Genomic DNA, 7,308 nt, shown 5'->3' with positions numbered 1-7,308 from the left:
AGTTTCAAAAGACCTAGTCCACAGAATAGACAAGCTTATTGATAAGTAATTTGAAAAACACATTTAATACATCAAAAACTTAAAAAATAAAAGTAGATACTTCTGCTTCCATCCATGACAGACCATCTGGTGCTATAATTGCCTCCCCCTGCCATAAAGAGTTAAAAATCTGAAATGAATGAAATATATGCACAATATATATGTGAAATAGATATGCAAATATACTTGTGTAATATACAGTTGACCCTTGAACAACACTGGTTTGAACTGTGTGGCTTCATTAGATGAGGATTTTTTTCACTAGTAAATATTACAGGACTACACCATCTGTGGTTGTTGGAATCCCTGAATGCCAAACAGCAGATAGGGAGGAACTGCATATATGAAGGACTGATTATAAGTTATATGCGGATTTTCAACTGCATGAAAAGTTGGCACCCCTAACCCCAACATTGCTCAAGGGTCAACTATACATGCAGTATTATATATTTCATATTATATATAATATATTTACATATATATATTTCAGACATCCAACAATAGGAAGCACAGGATTATAATTGCTAAAATGAGGGAAACACATGAAACAGGCAGCCCCACCATTGCCCAGGATATATTCCTAGAGGCACTTCCCGGAGGATTGTGAGGAGAGAGGAGGAACCAAGCTCATTAAATTGAGGAGATGGAGTTTGGAGTTTGAGAAGGCTAAGATAACTCATACTGGCAGAACAGGAGGGAGCTTCACAGAGAAATAGCTTCAAATGTCTGCAGTAAGGTACCCTTGAGTCTTTTGCCAAATAGAGTACAGTGCATGCTTAGATGAATCTTAATGAGAAAAGGCAAAGAACAATTATCAAGAAGTTGCAAACTGAACAATTCCCAGAGCTCACACAGGACTGGGAAATGTTTGAGTACTGACCAGGCAGTGTATAGAGAGCTTACTGAAACCTGGGGCATTCAGTTGAAACCCCAGGAGGGTCACACCTTTGTAATAGTGTTAAACTAGCCCTAGAGTTAGGCTACTTTAACAAAAGTAGCTAGATTAACAAAACAATCTTGAAAACAAGATTTGAAAGGATAAAACTATTCTCCAAGCCCCTAAAATGTCTTCTAAATCAAACTTCAACTCTCCTAAAAGGATGACAGTAAAATCCAGACACTCACTAAATGTAGCCTTTACAATGTTCAGCTTCTAATAAAAAATTATTAGACATGCAAAGAGGAAGAAAAATATAATCTACAAACAAGAGAAAAAGCAGTTAAAAGAAATAGACCCAAAGGAAGACAAAGATTTTAAAACAGCTACTATAAATATGCTCAAGGACACATAAAAGTACATATGAAAATAGTGAGAAAAGAAAAGGTGTATAACAAATCCAAACAATACTTCTAGAGCTGAAACAAGCATAATATCAGAAATGAAAATTTCCCTAGAAAGGTATATAAGCAGATTGGAAAATGCAAAAGAAAGAGACAATAAACTTTAAATCATAAGCAATAGAAATGAATCAAACTGAAGCACAGAAAAGCAGCAGCAGAAAAAAGATGATTAGAACCTCAGCTACCAATGGAACAATATGAGGTTGTCTAATATAAACATACTTGAAGCCTCCTATTTGAAGAAAAAAGCAAAAAAAGATCATAATACAGAAGAAGACAAGAATTACCACTGACCTTTGTATCAGAAATAATGCAAACTAGAAGATAAAACAACATCTTTAAAGTGCTGACAAACAAAACAAAGCAATTTAGATTTCTATGTCCAGTGAAAACATTCTTCAAAAATGAAAGGTATTTTCAGATTAACAAAAGCTGAGAGAACTTGGTGCTATATAAGAAATGTTAAAGGAAAATCTTCTGACTGAAGAAAATAACCTCAGATTAAAACTCAAATCTACACAAAGAAATCAAGAGCATCAGATATAGTAAATATGATGAAAAAATAGTGCTCATTTAAGGATTTTTCATTTATTTAAAACAAAACCGACCATTTAAAGTGAAAATTAAGTCAATAAATTGTGAAATTATAACATACAGAGAAGTAAATTGTACAACAGTAAAAACACAAAGGAGGAAGAAAATGGAAATATATTTTGTAAAATTCTTACATTATACATAAACTGATATGACAGTATTTGAAGGAAGATTAGGATAAATTAATTAAAGTTGCATATTGTAAAACCTACAGTGATCCCTTAAAAAAAAAAGAGATGTCACTAAGTTACAGAGGAAATAAATTAGAACAGTAAAAGTAGTGAACTAGTTCAAAATAAAATAAGAAGAATAAAAGTAAAATAAAAAAAACAGATGAGAAAACTACAAAAAAATAGCAAGGTAATAAATTAAAATTAAATATATTGATAATTATATTAAATATAAATGGTCTACACACTCCAATTTTGTAAAGTCAGAGGTTATCAGACTGGCTAAAAATGTAAGACCCAACTATATGCTGTCTACAAGAAATCCACTTTAAATACAATCTACAGGAAAGCTGCATTGGCTATATTAATATCATACAAAGCATATTTCAGAATAAGAATATTATGAGATTTCAAAAGAGATATCTCATAATAATAAAGGGATTCATTAACAAGAAGACATAAAACTAAATGTGAATGCACCTAAAACCAGCTTCAAGATACATAAACAAAAACTGACTGAGTGAAAGCAGAAACCAACAAATCCACAATTATATTTGGAGTTTTCAACATCTTTCTTTCAGTAACTGACAGAAAATAGAAATCAGATAGTTTAAAAAGACTTGAAAACTCTATCAAGTAATGTGTCTTTATTTACTATTATAGAACGCTATACACAAAACTACAGAATTCATATTGTTTTCAAGTGCACACAGAGTACTCACCAAGATAAACCATATTCCAGACCATAAAACAATACACTGAATAATAAGTTAAAAAGGATAGAAACCATTTGGAGTATGGACAACTCAGGACAAAACTATCAGTAAATTAGATTTGGGCTCAGAAGACTGATTCCACTAGCAAGGACAACATGTCATCTGCAAAGGGGGAATACTGCCAACTTCTGGAAAGATGTTCTTTTTTCCAAGAATCTGTTGGTCAAAGTATATAGAACTTGCTTATTCCTATTTGATAAGTAGAAAGAAGGAGAATGAGATTTTGCCCCCTATTTTTTATGACTTAGAGCCATCATACTTATGTTTTAGAACTATTGCTAATGTTATCTGTAAAGGGGGAAACATAAAGAGTAGAAATGAGCTAAAACAGTAGTGGCATAAAGATGAAGAGGAGGAATAGTCACACTAAGGAACTAGAAACAATAGGACTTGGTTACTGGGTGGAACAAGAGAATCATAGTCAAGAGCACAGGTTTGTCATGAAGAAAATGAGTTCATTTTGACAAAATATTTGTATCTAGTCTATATAAAGAACATTCACAACTCAACAATAAGAAAACAAACAACCGATTTTAAAATGGGCAAACTATTTTAACATACCTCCCAATATAGGAGTCAATACTCACAGGAAATGAAGCTAAATATCATTAGCCATCACAAAATTGCAATTTAAAATAACAAAGAGGGCTTCCCTGGTGGTGCAGTGGTTAAGAATCCGCCTGCCAATGCAAGGGTTACGGGTTCAAGCCCTGGCCGGGGAAGATCCCACATGCTGCAGAACAACTAAGCCCGTGTGCCACAACTACTGAAGCCCGTGTGCCTAGAGCCCGTGCTCCGCAACAAGAGAAGCCACTGCAATGAGAAGCCCGCGCACCACAACGAAGAGTAGCCCCCGCTCACCGCAACTAGAGAAAGCCCGTGCCCAGCAATGAAGACCCAATGCAGCCAAAAATAAAATAATTAAATTTTAAAAAATAGCAAGGAGATACTACTGCATTGTCACTAGAAAGGCTAAAATGAAAAAGTTGGGAGCAACTATTACCTCATACATTGACAGTGAGAGTATAAAATGGTACAAATACTTTGGACAATGGTTTTCACTTATCATTTGATCCAGAAATTACACTCCTAGGTATTTACCCAAGAGAAATGAAAATACATATCCACAATAAAACTTTTGCATGAATGTTCATAGCAGACTTATTCATAATAGCTCCAAACTGGAAAACCCAAATGCCCAAAGGTAACTGGATAAACAAATTGTGATATGTTAATACAACAGAATTGTATCCAGCAATACAAAAGAACAAGCTGCAGATACATCTAACAACATGAACAATTCTCAAATACATTATGCTAAGCAGAGGAAGTCAGATACAAAAAGGACATTTGAGTCAAGTAACTGTAGCACATCAGAGTGGCTACATAAGGAAGCAACTAAAAATTAGGACTGGATCTTAGAAGAGAAGTCTGGAACAAACATGTAGGTTTGTTAAAGAAAAAGAGCAGATGAGATCACCAAAAGGGAATTTTTAGGCTGAGAAGAACCAAAGCCAGAATCCTGGGTAAATATTAGCATTTTAGGGATACACAGAGAAAAAAAACTTTGTGGAGAACACTGAAAAAGAGAAAAAGAGGTAGTAGGAGGAGAACCAGAAGAAAATGATATTTCAGAAAATAAGGAAAAATAATTCTGGGAGAGGACATTCTGTGTCAAAGATCCTAGAAGGACTAAGAAAGAAAAGGGTAAAGTGTTTTCTGCACTAGGCTATATACGGTCATTCCTGAGCATAGAGAAGGATATTTTAGAGGAGCAATGAGAAAAAAGGTCTATTACAGTGGACTGAGGAATGGATGAGAGGGGAGATGGGGACAGAGAATATATCCTACAGAAGTTTGTTTCAGAAAGGAAAGAAGACATAAAGAAATAGCTACGTCTATGTATTTCTATGAATTTCTGTGAATGTAATCTTCCTACCTGATTATAAATTTGGGCTATTTAATAAGTACTCTTCAGCAAATGGCTTCTCAGTAAGAGGTTCATGATATCACCCATGCATTTTCTGATAAAGGAAAAGCTGACTTAGAGAAAAGCACATTTTATAAACTAGTTCACATATTATATAAAAGCAAAGATCCAGATTGCGGTATAGAATTGAAAGTCTTGTTTTTGCTCTGTGAAGAAAACTAGGCTGTATTTCCTTGTTTCTGGTTCACTTGTATCTCGTGATTGTGTCACCTTGTGTTTCTCCATTTGAAAATAAAAGGCAAACTCAGCAGTTCCTTTTTTCCTAAACTGCTTCAGTAACCAGCAGTTGCCACATTAAATGCTTTAGCTGGAAGATTGTAAAAATAGTCTAATGCTTCCTAGCAGGTAACTACTTTTGAACAAACTCTCCTTTCAGGGATGTAGTGAGGTCAAATCAAATGGCCTAGGAAGGACAGGTTGTGAGAGAGAAGCGAGAGCTGGTTGAGATTCAAATGGCAAAAGTGCATTGTGCTTGTAATGTTTTGTGTAAATGTTAAACAGCGCCCACATTTAACCACCTGCTTCTTGTTTAGAAGAGTTCAAATGAACAATTTCAAGCACAACTGAGTAACACTCAAAAGAAAATCAAGTGTAATTTCCTAAGTTGTTGAAGCAAGTGTTCTTCTATGAAATCACCATTAGTATTTCTAAACCGAATTTGATTATATTTGAAATTTACTGCACACAGTTCAGTGGCACCTGGAAATTTCTTCATGCATAGATAAAATTACAAGAAAGACTATTTAAGATGATTGTTTCTGTGTGTGTGTGTGTGTGTGTGTGTGTGTGTTTTAAAATACCCTGGGTCATATTTGTGTTTTAAAATACCCTGGGTCATATTTGTGATAAAACTAAATTACTAAAGTTGAAATCTTTACTTATCTTTAATAATTTTTCATTTAATTTTTCTCTTCCTTGTGAATAAAATTTGCTTTTCTTTTAAGGCACAGTAAAAAGTAAGAAAAAAGTACCATATAAAGACACCTACATGACACCAACCGTACAGCTTATCTTGAAATTCTTCACCTGTCTGCTCTCTCTAAATATTGACCAATTAGGGAAGAAAGGTAATGGCAGGATTTTCAGGTTACTTTGATAAATCTCCTAAGAAGATAACTCTTTTACTGCCTTTATTAAATACCAACGTCCCATTATCTTTGCTGCTTTAAACCCTTCAGTCTTCCTCAAAGGCAGAATCAAGTTTAAATGTTGAACCTCATCAGACCCTCCATTCTAGTTCCGTGGTTACTCACTGCCATGAGCATTCCTGACTTTCAGATATTTTTTCCTACCAAGGACTTCTCTGTTTATTCCACTTATACAGATCCTTCCCATCTTACAGTATCAACTCAGTAATTTTCTTGCCTCTTACAGCTTAACTCATACTTCATTTCTTTGTCTTTGTTATCATTTTTTACCTGTACCCACACTCAGCCTTAATAATTTTCTTCCTTATGACATCTCTGTATTACTAGCTTCTAAGGCTAGATAGCAATTCATGTACATGCTTTGTCTTCCTTAATAGATTATCTTCTTAAGCACAGGAGCTTACTGGTTTCTTAGCACCACCTACAATGACTCTTATGATACTATGCAGCAGCAATATTTGATAAAGATTTGTTGACTAATATATGAGAGGCAAATAGTTTTAACTTTTAATTATAGAACTTGTAATTACAACACTGTTAGATATAGCATTAAAAAAACTATAGAAAAATGTTTCTCATTAAATAATTTTAAAGAAACTATTCAAATTAAAGTTTTCATAACCCTCCTTAACTGAACATACATTTATTTCCTCTAAAAGTCATAAAAGTCATCAATCTCTTCCAAAACATCCCATAAAACAGCCTTGATTTAGTAATTCCCTGATCTCCAGGAATCCATCCTAAGGGAAGGAAGGTAACTCTTCATTTGTTAAGTTCACTCATTAGGTAAATCATTTCATCAGCATGAATGTTCAACTTTTGCACACATTAGTGCTAAAAAATCAAATGCTAAAAAGTTATTACAAAATTAGAGCTGAGGATAAAATACTAACACTAGTGCTGCTGAAACTAAACCACTTGTTTTATTTATTGCATAGGTTTCACAACCTAGGTTGATGTAAAATAAATATATTCTGCCTTTCTCCTCAACTCCAAGAAGAAGCTAATGATGAAGCCAGATGAGAACCTGATTTAATGATTGTTGAGCAAGAATATTTGGCTTGTAAATCTGGCTAGTACCCACTTAATGCAAGACGAGGACACATCAACAAAACTGCCCCCCAAATGGAAAAAAAATGAAGAAGCAAAAAACTTCAGAACCCACACCAAAAATAAAACCCACGCAGGGTTCTGCTTCTCTTATGCTAAGTCCTAGAAAAATCTTTGTAGGGCTGGAAATATAAACCAAA

This window comes from Pseudorca crassidens, chromosome 6, assembly GCF_039906515.1.
Source record: "Pseudorca crassidens isolate mPseCra1 chromosome 6, mPseCra1.hap1, whole genome shotgun sequence".
Classification (NCBI taxonomy): Eukaryota; Metazoa; Chordata; class Mammalia; order Artiodactyla; family Delphinidae; genus Pseudorca; species Pseudorca crassidens.
The sequence above is the reverse complement of the archived record's forward strand: the minus strand, read 5'-3'. Positions refer to the sequence as shown.